Source organism: Gorilla gorilla, chromosome 6 (genome assembly GCF_029281585.2).
Source record: "Gorilla gorilla gorilla isolate KB3781 chromosome 6, NHGRI_mGorGor1-v2.1_pri, whole genome shotgun sequence".
NCBI classification, from domain to species: Eukaryota; Metazoa; Chordata; class Mammalia; order Primates; family Hominidae; genus Gorilla; species Gorilla gorilla.
In genome coordinates this window covers 138,388,056-138,407,731 of record NC_073230.2, presented here as the reverse complement: position 1 = coordinate 138,407,731, position 19,676 = coordinate 138,388,056, and the positions used below count along the sequence as shown (strand labels likewise).

The following is a 19,676-nucleotide window of genomic DNA, read 5'->3' as shown; positions in this document are numbered from 1 at the left end:
TTATTAAAAATCCTTTATTGTCAGATATTGTTGTTTATAAATTTATAATATTATAAATAACAATGCAATAAATGCTAAATCTAAATCTTTATGTCCGTGATTGTTTTTCATTAAAATAAATTCCTATAAGTAGAACTCTACGTCAAAAGAGATAACATGTTCTCTATTGCCAAAATACCCGCCAGAAAAGCACCGATTTATATTTCTATCAGGGTGTATAAAAATGTTCGTCTTCTCACCCCTTCATCCGCACAGAGTTTTATACATTAAAAATATGCAAATCTTTTAATAATCTATGTTTTAGAATGAAAAAATATAGGATTCTAATAGAAAACCCATCACTTCAGAACTGCTGGAAGTTTCCCATATTTGGAGGTTAATTTTTATGTAAATAATGTATTGCTCTTGTGAATAATGGGTTTTATATCATATTTAGAAAACAATCTCTGATGGCTTCTTACAGTACCTTTTCAGTCTCATTTTTATTTATGCAAGCCTAAGGTATAGAAGTTGTTTATGATGACTAACGATTTGAAGTTCACCCTTCCAGACCTTTATCTATGAGTTCATAGACATGTTCATAACATAATTTTTAAAATACAAATATGGTCATACACCATCCTACTACAAAAGTGGTTTATTAATTTCCTTTTTTAAAAAATGTACCAGAGGCCGGGCGTGGTGGCTCACGCCTGTAATCCCAGCACTTTGGGAGGCCAAGGCGGGTGGATCACGAGGTCGGGAGATGGATACTATCCTGGCTAACACGGTGAAACCCCGTCTCTACTAAAAATTAGCCGGGCGTGGTGGGGGGGCGCCTGTAGTCCCAGCTACTCAGGAGGCTGAGACAGGAGAATGGCGTGAACCCAGGAGGCGGAGCTTGCAGTGAGCTGGGATGGCGACACTGCACTCCAGCCTGGACAACAGAGTGAGACTCCGTCTCAAAAAAAAAAAAAAAAATGTACCAGAGTATCCTGGAAACCTTTCCATGTCCAAATATATAGATCCGTATCATTCTTTTGAAAGACTGGAAAATATTTCATTGCATGAGTGTACTACATATGGTTCATTTAATCATTCTTTTGTTACTTTATTGTTTCCATTTTTCACTATTACAAACAGAACAGCTTTTGGGCAGGGTGCAGTGGCTCACGCCTAAAATCCCAGCACTTTGGGAGGCCAAGGTGAGAGGATCACTAGAGGCCAGGAATTTGAAACCAGCCCAACATAGTGAAAACCCACTTGTACAAAGAAAATAAATTAGCCAAGCACGCTGGTGCATTCCTGTAGTCCCAGCTACTCAGGAGGCTGAGGCAGGAGGATTCCTTGAGCCCAGGAGGTGAGCTCAAGCTCACCTATGATCGTGCCTCTGTACTCCAGCCTAGGCAACAACAGAGTGAGACCTCATCTGTCTTTTAAAAAATTAAATTAAATTTTTAAAAAAGGTTTTCTATTCCCAAGGTTCCAAACATCCAAGTAAAAAACGCTTATACTCTGTTGATCCTACATGCTATATTTATACTTATTCAGAACTATTCTCACTAAATTTCCTTGTTTGCTTTTCCCCTTCTCCAATTTATTAACATTATAACAGATTCTATCCCCATCTTCCAAGATGGTACAGAACAACAATAAAAGTGGATAAAGAAATTTATACCTTATACGTCTTATCTGCTCTTCACAAAAACCACACAAGGTAGGTGTCATCCTATTCATTTTACAAATGAAGAAACTGAAGACAAAGAAATTAGGCAACTTGCCAAAGGCTACTCAGCCTAGCAAAGGCTAAAACTAAGATTTTAACCTGATTCACAGATTCCAAAGCCCCATTCCCCTCTCAGAAAATTGCCTTCATTCCTGCCCTGGTGTAATATCACATCCATATTCTTGATTAACATAATCTCTACATCATTATCTAAGAAATCAATCTACAGACATTAATAGACCAGGCATGGTGGCTCATGGCTCATGCCTGTAATCCCAGCATTTTGGGAGGCCAAGGTAGAGGACTGCCTGAGCTCAGGAGTTTGAGACCAGTCTGGGCGACATAGGCAGACCTTATTTGTACAAAAAATAAAAAAAAATTAGCCACGCGTGGTGGCACTTGCCCTGTAGTCCTAGCTCCTTGAGAGGCTGAGGTGGGAAGATTGCTTGAGCCCAGGAGGTGGAGGCTACAGTGAGCTGTGATCACGCCACTGTACTCCAACCCGAGCAACAGAATGAGACCCTATCTCAAACAAAGCAAAATAAAAAACATTAACAGCAGTTCCAGGACCAGATCCTGCAAGGTATTCTCTCATTGCTTTGGTTGCATTTGGTTGTAATTCTTTTACTGCATTCTCTCATTTGGTTGACCATAAGCCTTTGGTAATCACTGGAACCCAATCCTCTGGCCTAGCTTTTCAAAGGGTGTCCCAGGCAGATATTTCATTTAAAAAAATTTAAAATCCACATTCAAGTCAGTTTGAGAACACTATATTAAGAGGCATAATAAAAGATTCCATGTATTTAAGAAAATAAAGGAGAAAAATTATCTAGGCAAAACAGGAGAATAAACATTCAAAGCTTAAATACTGATTAGGGATGTCATAAAATAGAAGAAAAATGTTAGGTATGCAGCAATAGCATTAGAAAGCCAAATCAGGCTGGGCATGGTGGCTCATGCCTGTAATCCCAACACTTTGGGAGGCCGAGACGGGTGGATCATTTGAGGTCAGGAGTTCAAGAGCAGCCTGGCCAACATGGTGAAACCCTATCTCTACTAAAAATACAAAAATTAGTTGGGTGGTAGTGGCACGCGCCTGTAATCCCAGCTACTTGGGAGGCTGAGGCAGGAGAATCGCTTGAGCCTGGGAGGTGGAGGCTGCGGTGAGCTGAGATTGTGCCACTGCACACCAGTCTGGGCGACAGAGTGAGACCCAGTCTCAAAAAAAAACAAAAAACAACAACAAAAAAAGGGCGCAGTGGCTCAAGCCTGTAATCCCAACGCTTTGGGAGGCTGAGACAGGTGGATCACAAGGTCAGGAGTTCAAGACCAGCCTGGTCAGCATGGCAAAACCCCATCTCAATTAAAAGTACAAAAATTAGCCGGGCGTGGTGGCCCATGCCTGTAATCCCAGCTACTTGGGAGGCTGAGACAGGCGAATCACTTGAACCCAAGAGGCAGAGGTTGCAGTGAGCCAAGATTGTGCCACTGCACTCCAGCCTGGGCAACAGAGTAAGACCCTCTCTCCAAACAAACAAACAAACAAACAAAGCCAAATCAGGAAATGCAGCACAACTAGCCAAAGGGAATAATGTGATAGTTTCCCATTACTTTTAAAATAGTTTTCTCAGCTGGGCATGGTGCTTCATGCCTGCAATCCCAGCCCTTTGGGAGGCAGACATAGGAAGATCACTTGAGGCCAGGAGTTCAAAATCAGGCTAATCCACACAGTGAGACCTCGTCTCTACAAAAGAAAAATTAAAAAATTAGCTGGGTGTGGTGGCGCATACCTGTAGTACCAGCTACTGGGGAGGCTGAGTCAGGAGGATCGCTTGAGCCTGGGAGTTTGAGGCTGCAGTGAGTAATGATCACATCAATGCACTACAGCCTGGGTGACAGAGTAAGACTCAGTCTGAAAAAAAATAATAATAATAAATTAAAATATTAAAATATCTTTCTTCTTGGCCAGGTGCGGTGGCTCACGCCTGTAATCTCAGCACTTTGGGAGGCCAAGGTGGGTGGATCATGGGGGTCAGAAGTTCAAGAACAGCCTGGCCAAGATGGTAAAACCTTGTCTCTACAAAAAACACAAAAATTAGCCAGGCGAGGTGGCGGGCACCTATAATCCCAGCTACTCAGGAGGCTGAGGCAGAGAATTGCTCGAACCTGGGAGGCAGAGGTTGCAGTAAGCCAAGATCGCGCCACTGCACTCCAGCCTGGGTGACAGAGCTAGACTCTGTCTCAGATATATATTTTCTTCTTTATCACTTCCTAGATGTTTTAGTCTGCTTGACCTGCTATAACAAAATACCACAGACTAGGAGGATTAACCAACAGACATTTATTCCTCACAGTTCTAGAGGCTGGGAAGGCCAAGATCAACGTGCAACAAATCTGGTTCTCAGCAAGGTCCCACTTCTTGGCTTGCAGACAACTAGCCATTGTTTTGCTGTATCCTCATATGGTGGAGAGGGGACGCTCTGGTGTTTCTTCCTTTTCTTATAAGGGTACTAATCCCATCATGGAGACTCCACACTTATGACCTCATTTAAACCTAACTACCTCCCAAAGGCCCCACCTCCTAATACCATCACACTGGGAATTAGGGCTTCAACATATGAATTTGGGAGGAACACAGACATTCAGTCCATAGCAGTAACATACGTTAATATATATGATAAAGTGATCGAGAAATAGTAAAGAATCGTATCTTCTAGCTGGTCATCCTGCTTCCACTCTTGCCACTCTCTAAACCACCTTCCTCTACACAACACCATAAACTCCCCAGCTTACAGCCTTTCAATGGCTTATCATGGCACTTAGAATAAAGTCCAAAGCATAGTTGCCTTGGCCCTCAGGGTCCTACATGATCCAGTCCTTGCCTCTCTGCAATCTCCTTTTAGGACAGACTCTCTTTCTCACTATGCTCTAGCTACCCTCAGTTTCTCTCCATTCTTCTAACATCCCTTGTATCTTGAGGCTTTGCACTGCAGTTCATTCTGCTTGTAATTGTTTCCCCTATTCTTCATATGGTTAGTTTCTTCTTAGTCTTTAAGTTTCACTTTAAAATTCTGATATACTGGTGTCAAGCAAGCAATCCTGGCCCTCCTAAAGAACAGGAGTTCAAGTAGTTGAATGTTCCCCTGCCATTAAAACTAGCAGTTTTCATAGGAGGATTTTTGTTCGTTTGTTTGTTTGTTTTGAGTTGGCGTCTCGCTCTTTCACCCAGGCTGGAGTGTAATGGCATGATCTCAGCTCACTGCAACCTCTGCCCCCTGGTTCAAGTGATTCTTCTGCCTCTGCCTCCCAAGTATCTGGGATTACAGGCGCCTGCCACCACACCCGGCTAATTTTTTTATTTTTAGCAGAGACGGGGTTTTACCATGTTGACCAGGCTGGTCTCGAACTCCTGACCTCAGGTGATCCACTCACCTCAGCCTCCCAAAGTGCTGGGATTACAGGTGTGAGCCACTATGCCCAGCTAGGAGTTTTTTGTTTTTTATGTGATACAAAAATATATGGACAGCATTTTGCAACACATATTAAAAGTCTTAAGGAGAAATTTATTCTAAGAAAATGATCACAGATGTATACTAATATTTTTGTATACAAATGTTCATCACACTATTATTTCGATTAATGAAAAAAAGGAAGAAAATCTTAGACATTCAGCCAAGTGGAATACATTATGGAGTCATTTAAAAATCACATTTAAAAAACTTAAGCCAGGCGAGGTGGCTCACACCTGTAATCCCAGCACTTTGTGAGGCCAAGATGGGCGGATCACATTAAGTCAAGAGTTTGAGGCCAACCTAGCCAACATGGTGAAATCCCGCCTCTACTAAAAATACAAAATTAGCCAGGCGTAGTGGCACGTGCCTATAGTCCCAGCTATTCGAGAGGCTGAGGCAGGAGAATCGCTTGAACCCAGGAGGTGGAGGTTGCACAACTACACTCCAGCCTGGGCAACAGAGTAAAAAGTCAGTCTCAAAAAAAAAAAAAGAAAAAGAAAAAACAAAACAAAATAAAACAAACCCAGAACATTCATGAATTGGAGGGCAACTTCAACTGGTCTAATTACATATAAATGGAATCTCCAAAGGAAAGGTAAGAAAAGGGGTATAGAAAATAGAATAATGGCTGAAAGTTTTCTAAATTTCATGAAAACTACAAACCCATTAATCCAAAAGACTCAACAAACCCCAAGCACAAAGGTATAAACAAAACTACACCAAGGAACATCACAATCAAATTGCTCAAATCTAGTGATAAAGAAAACTTAAAAGCATCGAGAGGGGAAAAAACCCCACATTATGTGCAAATGAAAAAAAGTACGGTTAACAACAGACTTCTCATAGGAAACCATGCAAGTGACAATAAAGCAATGAAACATCTTTAAAAACCGAAACAAAAAATCCCTGTTAACCTAATATTGTATACCCAGTAAAAATATCCTTCAAAAACAAAGGCAAAATACAGACTTTTCCAGATGTATAAAAGCTGGAAAAAAGCATCACTACCAGGCTTGCAGTACAAGAAACATTAAAGGAAGTCCCTCAGGCACAAGGAAAATTATACCACATGGAAAGACAGATCTACACAAAAGAATGAAAAGTACCAAAAATGGTAAATACAAACATTTTTTTACAATTATTTAGATATCCTTGAAGGTTTGTATAGAAAAATAAATAAAAAGGTACTGTGGAGTTATGTGCAGAACTAAAATGTATGACAATAATAACGTGAAGGCTGAGTGGAAAGAAATGGAAATATACTATCATAAGATTGACATACTATATGTGAAGTGCTGTAATATCACATGAAGGAGGTGTCTGATAAGTTAAAGATGTACACCATTCACACCGCAAACCCTAAAACAATTACAAAAAAGGAAACAGAGTTAGAAGTTATAAGCCAGGCCGGGCACAGTGGCTCATGCCTTATCCCAGCACTTTGGGAGGCTGAGGCGGGTGGATCACGAGGTCAGGAGATTGAGACCATCCTGGCTAACACGGTGAAACCCCGTCTCTACTAAAAATACAAAAAATTAGCCGGGCTTAGTGGCAGGCGCCTGTAGTCCCAGCTACTTGGGAGGCTGAGGCAGGAGAATGGCGTGAATCCGGGAGGCAGAGCTTGCAGTGAGCCAAGATCGTGCCACTGCACTCCAGTCTGGGTGACAGAGCAAGACTCCGTCTCAAAACAAAAATAAAAAGTAATAAGCCAATATGGAGGTAAAACTGAATGATTACAATATGCTTAATTAATCCAAAAGAAACAGAAGAAGAAAACGAGAACAAAGAAGAGGTGGAAAAATAGAAAACAAACAGCAAGATGGCAGATTTACACTCATCCATATGAATAATCACATCAAATGTAAATGGTCTAAACATCCCAATTAAAAGGCAGAGATTGTCAGACTGGATAAAAGCAAGACCTATCTATATGCTGCCTATAAGACATCTACTTTACATATAAAGATAAAATCATTCTGAAAGAAAAAGAATGGAAAAAGATATACTATGCTAATATTAATCAAAAGAAAGCTGGGCAGGGCACGGTGGCTCATGCCTGTAATCCCAGCACTTTGGGACACCAAGGCGGGCAGATCATCAAAGGTCAGGAGTTCAAGACCATCCTGGACAACATCTACAAAAATCTACAAAATCTACGAAATCTACAAAAATACAAAAATTAGCCAGGCACAATGGTGGGTGCCTGTAATCCCAGCTACTCAAGAGTCTGAGGCAGGAGAATCTCTTGAACCTGAGAGGCAGAGGTTGCAGTGGGCTGAGATCTCGCCATTGCACTCCAACCTGGGCGAAAGAGCGAGACTCTGTCAAAAAAAAAAAAAAAAAAAAAAGGCTAAAAGGGCCATATTAATATCAAGTAAAGTGTATTTCAGAACAAAGAATATTACCAGGACTAAAGGATATCATTTCATAATCATAAAGAAGTCAATTCATCAAGAGGACATAATCCTAAATGTTATGTATCTGATAACTAAGTTTCAAATACATGAAGCAAACACTGACAAAACTGCTAAAAGGAATAGACAAACCTACAATTCTAGCTACAAATTTCAATACCTTTATCTTATTAATTGATAGGACAAATAGAAAAAGCAGGAAAGATACAGAAGACTTCAACAACACTAACAACCAACTTGACCTAATTGACATTTATAGAACACTCAACCCAACAAGAGCAGAAAACACATTCTTTTTGAGGGTACACAGAACATTTAACAATATAAAATATATTGTGGGCCATAAAACGACTTTAAATAAATTTAAAAGAATTCAAGTCATACAAAGTATGTTCTCTGAACACAATGAAATTAAATTAAAAAACAGAAACATGTCTGGAAAATCCCTCAAATATTTTGAAATTATATACAATACTTCCATATTACCCAGGAGTAAAAGGAACAAACAAGACAATTTAAAAATATTTTAAACAGACTAAAAACACAGCAAATCAAAAATGCACCTAAAGCAGCACTTAGAGGGAAATTTATAGTACAAAATACCTCTATTAGAAAAGAAGAAAAGTCTCAGATAAAAAACCTCAGTTTCCACCTTAAGAAACTAGAAAAAGAATCAACAAACCATAAGCAAACAGAAGATTTTTTTCCACAGCAGAAATTTTAAAATAAAAAAGAGAAATGCAATAGAGAAAATCAATGGAACCAAAGGGTGTTCTTTGAGAAGATCAATGAAATACATAAACATTTAGTCAGACCGATCAGGAGAAAAAGAGAGAAGATCCAAATGAATAATATCAAGAATGACAGAGGTAACCCTCACTAGAATTCTACAATTTTAAAATAAAAATAAGAAAATAGGCCAGGCATGGTGGCTCACACCTGTAATCCCAGCATTTTGGGAGGCTGAAGCAGGTGGATCACTTGAGCTCAAGCTCAGGAGTTTGAGATCAGCCCGAGCAACCTGGCAAAACCCCACCCCTAAAAAAATACAAAATTAGCCTGGCACGGTGATGCATGCCTATAGCCCCAGCTACTCGGGAGAGTGAAGTGGGAGGATGGCTTGAGCCCAGGAGGCAGAGGCTGCAGTGAGCAGAGATCATGCCACTGCATGCCAGCCTGGGCAACAGAGTGAGACCCTGTCTCAAAAAAAAAAAAAAAGAAAAAAGAAAAATTATGAACAGCTTTTTGCTAAGACATTCAACAAATACTTTGAAAGGCACAAAGGTCATTCAAGAGTAAATCTAAATAGCTCTATAAATATAGAATATATAGAAATATTTATTAAAGATATTAAATTTGTGGTTTATAAAACCTTACCTGGCTGGGCGCAGTGGCTCACGCCTGTAATCCCAGCACTTTGGGAGACCAAGGCGGGCAGATCACCTGAGGTCAGGAGTTCAAGACCAGCCTGGCCAACATGGCAAAACCACGTCTCTACTAAAAATACAAAAATTAGCCAGACATGGTGGCAGGCACCTGTAATCCCAGCTACTCAGGAGGCTGAGACAGGAGAATCGCTTGAACCCAGGAGGAAGAGGTTGCAGTGAGCCAAGATCGCGCCACTGGACTCCAGCCTGGGTAACAGGGCAAGATTCCATCTCAAAACAAACAAACAAACAAACAAAAAACCTTACCTTCCTATACACACACACACACAAAACCTGGCCCAGAAGGCTTACTTGGTGAATTCCAAATATTTAAAGAAGAACTAGCCTGTAATCCCAGCACTTTGGGGGGCCAAGGCAGGCGGATCACCTGAGGTCAGGAGTTTGAGACCAGCCTGGCCAACATGGCGAAACCCCATCTCTACTAAAAATACAAAAATTAGGTGGGCATGGTGGCATGTGCCTGTAATCCCAGCTACTAGCAGAGCTAAGGCAGGAGGATCGCTTGAACCTGGGAGGTGGAGGTTAAGGTCAGCCGAGATCGTGCCACTGCACTCCAGCCTGGGCAACAGAGTGAGACTCCGTCTGGAAAAAAAAAAAAACACACACACACACAAAAAAGAAAGAATACAAATTCCATACAAACGCTCCCAGAAAACTGAAGGAGAAATACTTTCTAACCCATCCTACAAGGCTTGCATTACCCATATACCAAAACCATAGAAAGACATAGTAAGAGAAGAAAACCACAGACTAATGTTTCTCACTAACACAGATGTAAAAGTTCTTAACAAATTTTTAAACAATCTATTCCAGCAATATATGAAAAGAATAATATCACAACCAAGTGGGGTTTATCTCATAATGCAAGATTGGTCTGGCATATGAAAATCAATCAATATAACTTACTATATCAACAAACTAAAAAAGAAAAACCATACAGTCATCTCAATAGGTGCAGAAAAAGTATTTCCAAAATCCACCATCCATTCCTGATAAAAATTGTTGGAAAACTAAGACTACAACAGAACGCTTTTACTTGATACAGAACATCTACAACAAATTACAGTTAACATTATACTTAAGGATGAAAAACGGAATGCTTTCTTCTTAACATTGAGAACAAGAATCTTCTGTGTATTTTTATTTAACACTGTATGGCAAGTTCTAATCAGTGCAATAAAAAAAGGAAATAAAAGGAATCAAATTGGAAAGAGAAAAGTAAAATTGTCTTTACAGGTGAAACAATTATGTATGTAGAAAACCTATGGAATTTACAAAAAAAACTGTACTAAAGCTAATATGAGTGTAGCTTGGTTGTAGGATTCAAGGTTAAGATACAGACATTCATTGTGTTTTACAAATGTGCATCAACTGATGACTGGATAAACAAAATGTATATCCATACAATGTAACATTACTTGGCAATAAAAAGGAATGAAGTAATGATATGTGCTAAGTCAAAGAAGCCAGACACAAAAGATCACACATTGTATGATTCCATTTATATGAAAGTCCAGAATCAGCAAATCGAGAGACAGAAAGTAGGTTAGTGGTTGCCAGGGGTTGGGGGGAGGAAAATACCACCACTAATGGGTAGGGGAATTTATTTAGAGGATGGCAAAAATGTTCTGGAATCAGATGATGCTGATGGTTGTACAACCTTGTGAATATACTAAAAACCACTGAACTTCAAAAAGGAAGATTTTATGGCATATTATTTATATCTCAATTTTTTAAAAACTGTGATAAGGCCAGACGTGGTGGCTCACGCCTGTAATCCCAAGACTTTGGGATGGGCGGTGGATGACTTGAGGTCAGGAGTTCGAGACCAACCTGGCTAACATGGTGAAACCGCATCTCTACTAAAAATACAAAAATTAGCTATGCGTGGTGACATGCACCTGTAATCCCAGCTACTTAGGAGGCTGACACAGGAGAATTGCTTGAACCCAGGAGGCAGAGGTTGCAGTAAGCCGAGACGTGCCATTGCACTCCAGCCTAGGTGACAGAAGAAGACTCTATCTCAAACAAACAAACAAACAAACAGTGATAAAAAGACACTGTGCCAAACACACTGGTAGAAAATATTTACAAAATATATTATGTGGCAATGTATTTATATATTTAGAACATATAAAGAACACTTACAACAAAAAACAAACAACCCAATTAAAAATTAGGCAAAAAGACACACACACTTTTACAAAGATAAATAAAAATAAAAGCACATGGATTTATCATCAGACATTATGGAATTGCAAATTAAACACAAAAACCACTACACACCCATTAGAACGACTAAAATGTGGAGAAATGGGAATTCTCACATACTATTGTCATGAATATAAAACAATACAACCAATTTAAAAACCAGTTTGCAGTTTTTAATAAAAGCTAAACATAAATCTGCCATAAGACCCAGCTATTACACTCCTTTGTATTTACCTAAAAAAAAAAAAAGCATATGTATATACAAAGACTTGTTCACGGATGTTTATAACAGCTTTATTTGTAATAGCCTCATATTGAAAACCACCCAAATGTCCATCAACGGTAAACCTGATAACAAATTGCAGTATATCCATTCAGTTACAAAGGAATGAACTATTGATACGTGCTGTAACGTGAATGAATCTCAAAATAATTTTGCTGAGTGAAAGAAGCCAGATAAGAGTTCATATTGTATGTTTAAGATTCTAGAAAATGCAAACAAATCTATTGTGGTAAGACAGCAGATAAGTAATTGCCAACATGCATCTGCTTCCCCACATATTCTCTAATAGAGTTTATTACCAAATTTCCAGGTACTTGCTAATCTGAGACATCAAAATAGTATCTCTGAGTAGTTTTTATGTGCATTCCCCTAATCAAGAGTTAGACAGTGATTATTTTCTTTTTTCTTTTTTTTTTTTTTTGCGACGGAGTCTCACTCTGTTGTCCAGGCTGGAGTGCAGTGGTGTGATCTTGGCTCACTGCAACCTCTGCTTTCTGGGTTCAAGGGATTGCCTGAGCCTCCTGCGTAGTTGGGATTACAGGTGGGCACCACCAGGCCTGGCTAATTTTTATATTTTTAGTAGAGACAGGTTTCACCATGTTGCCCAGGTTGGTCTTGAACTCCTGACCTCAAGTGATCCACCTGCCTTGGCCTCCCAAAGTGCTGGGATTACAGGTGTGAGCCACTGTGCCCAGCCTGTGTTTATTTTCATGAGTTTAAGTGATATTTGTATTTCATTTCTTCTAAACTATCTGTTCACATTCTTTGCCCATTATTTCTACTGGATTATTCTTCTTTTTCTCACTGATTTTTAGAGTTCTTTATATATTAGGGAAATCAGCCCTTTGTGAGTTGCAAATATTTTCCCCAGTTTCTCACTTGTCTTTTAACTTTGCTTATAGTAGTTTTTGCCATGCCACCATCCCCTACCCCCAAATTAAAAAAAAAAAAATTATATAGTTGAATTTACTGTCTGGCTCAGGTGATGGGTGTACCAAAATCTCAGAAATCACCACTAAAGAACTTATCCATGTAACCAAACACCACCTGTTCCCCCAAAACTTACTGAAATTAAAAAAAAAAAAATTACAGTCTATTCTTTTGTGGCTTCTGGAATATTTTATCACACTATACTATACACAATTATGTTTTTTAATTCTCTCATGGTTTCTTTTAGTACTTTACTAGGACCACAGTTCCATTTCTTACATTTAATATTTGATCCATTTGGAATTTTTCCTGATATAAAATGTGAGGTATGAAGACAAGTTTATTTTCCATATTGGCTACCCAAATTTCTCTACACCATTTACTAAATAATCCATTATCTTCCACAATCTTACCCACCACCATGGATTTAAAACGCCACCTTTATCTTATATTACATATGTTTTGGGTCTGTTAATAGACTTTCTATTTTAAGGAATATAATTTTGAATAGTCTATTGTTTCAAGCTTTTTACCAAAATTTTGTTTTATAAGCTGGGCACAGTGGCACATGCCTGTAGTCCCAGCTACTCAAGAGCATGAGGCGGAAGGATCACTTGAGCCCAGAAGTTTAAGTCCAGCCATGGCAACATAGCAAGACCTGTCTCTTAAAAAAAGAATAACACAAAATTTGTTTGATAGAAGTCATATTTATGCAAGATTATTTAAATGCTGTTCAGTCCATTTCCTTCTCTGAAAATTCAGAGATCTATTCTCCATACCAACCATACAGACTGTCAGCTACCTGACTCTTCCATATAATCTTAGCTTCCACATACTTATCATCAATTAGTTGTGTTATAATGTTAAACCCTTGGGTTTTCTCAAAACACACTACATAAAAGAGCCATTAGAAAATAAAACAACTAAATATATTTATTGCACGAGTATTATAGACAATGAAGTCATTATCACTCAGTATTTTCAGTGTGAATCCTCCTTGAAAAATACCCCAGAAAATTTTTATCTAGAGGAATAGTAATAGTTAGTTCTTTGAGTTTCTACTTTTATTTCTATCTTCCCTAGTATTTATTATGCTATTGTAAATGTTATATGGCAAGACACATTAAAACTTTGTGAACCTTGTCATGAAATGAATAAATAAGCTTGCTAGGGAAGTGTAGTAGCCAAGAAGATGTGTTGCTCAGATCTGCTTCAAGAGAACCTATTGTATGGACCACAGTTTAGCCTCTAGCCACCAACCCCATGAACACAGAAAGCACTCTTTGCCTAAGCTGCTCCCAGCCAGTGACTGAGCAAGGCAGGGGTAGTAGTGCCTGCCCACCTGCCCCATACGGGATTCTGCTAACAAGCAACTTTTGCCTGGGGACTCTACATCTGCATGGCTGGGATTTTCTCAACTATGCTGTGGTCTGCAAGATTTCCTACCCAGCCTTTTCTTCCCGGTCTTCCTTCACAGGTATTAGACTTGCACCATATTCAAAAAGCTCTCCCTGCCTACTCCCAGCTCCCTCCCAATTGATTGATTGTGGTTCAATAAATTTTATGCCTCTAAGTCTGTCTTGGAGGATCCACACTGACACAGGGAGCATAAGATAATTTAGTTAATTGAGGAAAGACTCAATTGCCTAGTTAAATAGAACCTGACTCCACATTCTTCATACCCAACATTATCTTTAAAATCACATGATGACTTCTGTAGACAAGCAGATGGAAGTCAAGAAGCCCAGATGTAAAAGAAGAGATATAAGCTTTTTTAAAAAATCTAAGTATACTGTGGGCTTTTTGGCCATTTCACTTGAAAATTCAAGTACCTTTGCCTCAGGAAACAGAACTGTCTCTAAGTGAATCAACAAATTTTCCCTTGACCTATCTTGAACTGAGAAATAACAGAGACCTGGCCAGCAATGAAAACAATATAGCACCTCTATCTGGCATTTAAAATATCCTGAAGAACAAACATGTTATCGTGTTATCAGCACAAGGCTTCTTCATCCCCATCACTGAGGAAACTCCCGACTCAAGGATATATGTTTTGCCATCTTGTGAAAGGAAACATTCGTTTCAATAGGATTTCATCTGTTGTTGTTGTTGTTTTACATTTACATTTGGCCGAATTCCTCCATCATTCTATTCCAAAGGGAAAGTCTTAGGAAATTTGCCAAAGTTTCTAAACTACTGAAACACACTGAGAATGCATAAAGCATATAATGACCAGTCGTTTTATTTCAGAACCTCAAGAACTATGTACTGTGTTGTATACAGTGCTTAATATACTGTGCATGGCTAATAAATATTAAATCAATCCTTCATAACCTGTCTCTGGGACAAAAACTCTTTATTCACAAGACCAAAATATTTCTCAACCATTTCTCCAGAGAAAGAACTCTCAAATCTTTCATTTTGGCCTTACAGCTTCATACTACAAAAAGTCCTGGGGGATGAAGGCACCCGAATCACCCAAAAACTACATCAGGGCATTTCTTTTAGAGAGGTATAAATTTGCCCTGCCCTTGGTTTCACCTTCTTACAAAGTTCTGTAGTCCAGGCTAAATAATTCTTCTCTTCTTCCAATGTTAACACCCTTCAAATATTTGGGTGTGTCTCTCCTGGATCTTGTAGTTGGAATTCAGTCAACCCTGCATGCTTGAATTTGTTAACTGATCTTCATAAATTCATGTATTTATCCCCCTCAGCACTACAGTTGCTCTCAGAGCTCACCACCTTCTGTTTCTATCATGCTGACACTGTGCTAAATGTAATACTCCCAGTGGGCTCTTGCCAACTCCCTATGCCGTGGCACAATTCTTCTTTGTTAGCTGCCCAGAATAGCACTGGCTTTCCTTTGACTGCCAGATCACATTTCAAGCCCAAACCAAGTTTGTTATCTGCCATTTCTGTCAAGTCTCTCTGGCCCTCTGGGGTTTCATTTAGTTTTTTCTGTCAGATCTCTTGCATCTCCTCTTCAGCCTCTGAAACAAGAGTAGAATTGTGTCCTATTGTTAATTTCCTAGATAAATGAATATTGTTCATATTTCAGCCTGACATTAGTACTAAAATGGCTGATGGCTAATTTTCATAACTGACCATTTTCTCCCCTCTCTACTGGATTCCCACCTAAGATTTGTTTCCCTGTTAAACCTACACTCAAACCTATCTCCTCCTTCGAGTAACTGTTTTAAGTAAAATAAATAGGTTGTAAACTCTCCACAGTCCCTTTGGTTCAATCAACTTTTACTAATCACCCACTAGGATACAGGTGTTGTGGATAAAGGTAAATACATAGCTTTTGCCCTCAAGCAACTCACAGTCTTGTTTAAAGAAAGACATGTAAATTTACATTTATAACACAGTGTAATCACGCAATTATAGGAAAATATATAAAGGTTGGGAAAGGTGGTAACTTTAAGAATGAATAGGACTCCATCAGACCTAGGAGGAGGACATTTCAATCAGAGAGAAATTCCAGAGCAAAGGCAGAGTGCTGAACATGTGGGATGCAAAGGAAACAAATGACATGATGTTGCTGGAGTATAACAGGAAACGCAGGAGAGAAATGGCAGCACAGGACAGTAGGGGATTAGGAAAGAACCAAGGTACTGGACCCTGAAGTGCTTTGAATTCCAAGCCAAGGAGTTTGAACTTGATCATGCAAGCAATGAGCAGACGTTATAGAAATACAAAAAGGGAAGATTACATGATCAATGTTTTAGAAGAATTATTCAACATAAGTGTAGAGAAGAAAAGAGAGGGAGGAAGGACAAAAGCAAGACTGTCAGGTGTCAGCTGCAATAGTCCAGGTAAGACATAGCGTTTTTTTCAGAAGGAAAAAAATGAAGATGGCCATTTCAGCCTATCACTTACAGAGCACCAACTATGTGGTAGGTGCTGTATGACGTGCTTTCCATACTAAACTCACTTAATGGTTACCATAACCCTGTCAAATAGGCATTAGTATCTTAATCTAACAGGAGGAAACTGAGGCTCAGAGAAAACAGATAAAGCTAAAAAAAGCAGCAAATAAGCCAACCACTGAAACAGAATCAAATTTAGTAAAATGTACTCTGTACTGCCATTGTGGCTTCTAGAACTTTATTCCAGAGTAATATATCCTTAATCTGGTCACAGACAGCTTACGTTCTCCATTTCAATTCATTTATTCAGTGCCTAGAATGTGTCCTATGTGTCCCCACCCCACCCCCACCCCAAATTCATATGTTGAAACCTAATCTCCAATGTGTTGGTATTTGGAAGTGAGGCCTTTGGGAAATGATTAGGTCATGAGGACTGAATGGGATTAGTGCCCTTATAAAAGAGAGCTGAGAGCTCTCTCATCCCTTCCACTATGCAAGGACATGGCGAGAGGATGGCTCTCTATGAACCAGGAAGTGGGCCCTAACCAGAAACTGAATCTATTGGTGCCTTGTTCTTGAACTTCCTGGCCTCCAGAACTATGAGAAATAAACTGTTGTTTTTAAGTCACCCAGTCTATGGTAGTTTGTATACAGCCTGAATGGGCTAAGACAATGTGCTAGGCAATGCACAAAAATAATTCCTACAGTCAATGAGTTTACAATCTGGTGAAACAAAAACATAATATAATCATATAATAAAAGATTAATTAGAAATGAATAAAGAATCACACAAGAAAAAGTATAAGATATTATGAGACAGTACAGAGGAAAACCATAGTTAGACTTGAGGAGAGGAGATTTATGGGAAGACCTCTGAGAAAGTGACACATGAGACTAGAAGGGATGACTTGAAGGTGAATTTTCCTATCTACCTATTTCTATGCTGCCATCTGCTACCTCTAGTCACTCCATGTCATTTGCTGAAAACTCTTACAACTAGCTCATGACTCTGGGTCTTTGAAGTCCATGGGCATAATTTATCTAACCAGATACTTGATCTCGACTCCTTTTTAGTTATATTCTCTAATGGCTGTGCCCTGGTAACCTTGTCAGTACCTATAAATGCTACATTTCTGGAATCTAACATTCAAATACTGTATTTTATCACATCTGCCATTAATTGGAAGACTCACCATCATTTCACATAATAGTAAAAAGAAAGTGTTACCAATTAAACTGGCATCTCAACTTTAGAAATGTTAAAATGGAAAAGAAAGTATTCCTTAAAACCAATCAACTATGGTATCTTAACTTTTATGACAACTGCTAATCCCATTTACCAATATCCCATTCTATTTTTTTCATTGTGTCTATTTGGAAATTGTTTGAACTCAACCATACCTCTGGAAACGATCCTTTTGTACTATCCCAATCTGTTTTTCTTGACTATCGCTTCTTTCTCAGGCTAGCCAAAACTCAAGGTATTATCACTTCAGTCAGTATCTGGCTAGCTCCTTTGTCTGTCTGGCTGTCCACTGAACCTACATGGCAAAAAACACTGTCAACTTTCTCTGTTTCTACACCTGAGCTAAGTTCTGCTGAAGTAAGTCATTCAACCACATTGGCTGGTATTACATGAACCACACTCACGACCAGAACACTGAGCCTCCAACAATAAGCAATAAATCTGCATTGCCCAAATCCTCAATCTCCCATGCTTCTAACATTTCAAACTTCCTTCACTGTCTTCAAAACCCCAATCCCATCACCTCCTCTGCACTCCCAAAAGACAATTTTATCCCTTATTCTCGAAAAACAAAAATACATGAGATTTTCTTCAATTTCTGAATCCTCCCATCTGGATTGCCTACAAATTTACATCCATTCACCAGACCTCTCAGTCATTCATTTCACTAATATTTATCGAACACTTACTGTGTGTTAGGGACTGTTTTGGGTGGTTGTAGCAGAACAAAAATCCCTGCCCTTGTACAGCTTAGATTCTAGGACAGAGACAATAAATATCAAACATATTAAATTATATGTTAGAAAGTGGTTAAGAGAGACAGAAGAAAGAAAAAGTACTGCAGGGTAAAAAGTAGCAAGTGCAGAAGCAGGGATTGGTGAAGAGGGTCAGGCTATAGTATTACACCTAACAGTATTAAATAAGTAGGGCTCAAGTTTAGAAACAGAAAACCTAATTTATGGGGTGATGTAAGTCTGAATAGTGGTTACATACGGGTACGAGTGAGAGGCAGGGAGCTTCCAACAGGGAAAGAGTATATGAGAATGTTCTAGAGAGATGAGAACGTTCAATGTCTCAATGTGGATGGTGTTATATGTGCTGTAGACTTTATATCTGTGTATTTTACACCTCAATTTTTTCAAATAAAAAAAGTCTAAATAGTTATAGGTAACTGTAGCAAAAAGGTAATCTTGCATATTGACCTCCTGACTAAAAACTATTAAGAACTAGAGATCTGAAGGAGTGTAGCAGAGCTGAGCATAGTGGCTCACACCTGTAATCACAGCTACTTGGGAGGCTAAGGCAGGAGGATGGACTAGGCCCAGAAATTCGAGGCTGCAGTGAGCTATGATGGCACCACTGCACACCAGCCTGAGTAACAGAGCAAAACTCCATCTCTAAAAGATAACAAAAAGAAAAAGAAAGAAAGAAAAGAAAATGAAGGAGGCTGGGTGCAATGGCTCATGCCTGTAATCCCAGCACTTTGGGAGGCTGAAGCAGAAGGATCACTTGAATCCAGTAGTTGAAGACTAGCCTGGGCAACACAGGGAGACCCTGTATCTACAAAAAAATTTCAGAATTAGCCAGGCATGGTGGTGCACGCTTGTGGTCCCAGCTACTCAGGAGGTTGAGCTGAGAGAATCACTTGAGCCCAACAGGTAGAGACTACAGTGAGCCGTGATCACGCCACTGCACTCCAGCCTGGTCCCAGCTACTCAGGAGGCTGAGGTGGGAGGACTGCCTGAGCCCAAGAGGTAAAGGCTACAGTGAGCTGTGACTGCACCACTGTACTCCAGCCTGGGGCAATGACAAGGGCGAAACGTTGTCTCCAAAAGAAGAAGAAAAAAAAGAGTGTAGCAGAATGAACAAGGAGAAATATAAATAAGAGTTCATAGTTTAATATAATTATAGTCAATTTTAAGGACTTTGCCTTTCATTATCCATAACATGAGAAGCCACTGCAAGAGTCAGAACCTAACAGTGACATGATCTGACATAGGTTTTAACAAGTTCCCTCCAGCTATAAACTGAAAACAGACGACGGAAACAGCAATA

At 39.3% G+C, this 19,676-nt stretch overlaps 1 protein-coding gene across 3 annotated transcripts in view; it reads right to left on the bottom strand.

Annotated features, from left to right (window-relative positions):
* AHCYL2 (adenosylhomocysteinase like 2) overlaps positions 1-19,676 on the bottom strand; it is a 201,212-nt gene that overhangs the window by 98,006 nt on the left and 83,530 nt on the right. The window lies entirely within an intron of this gene.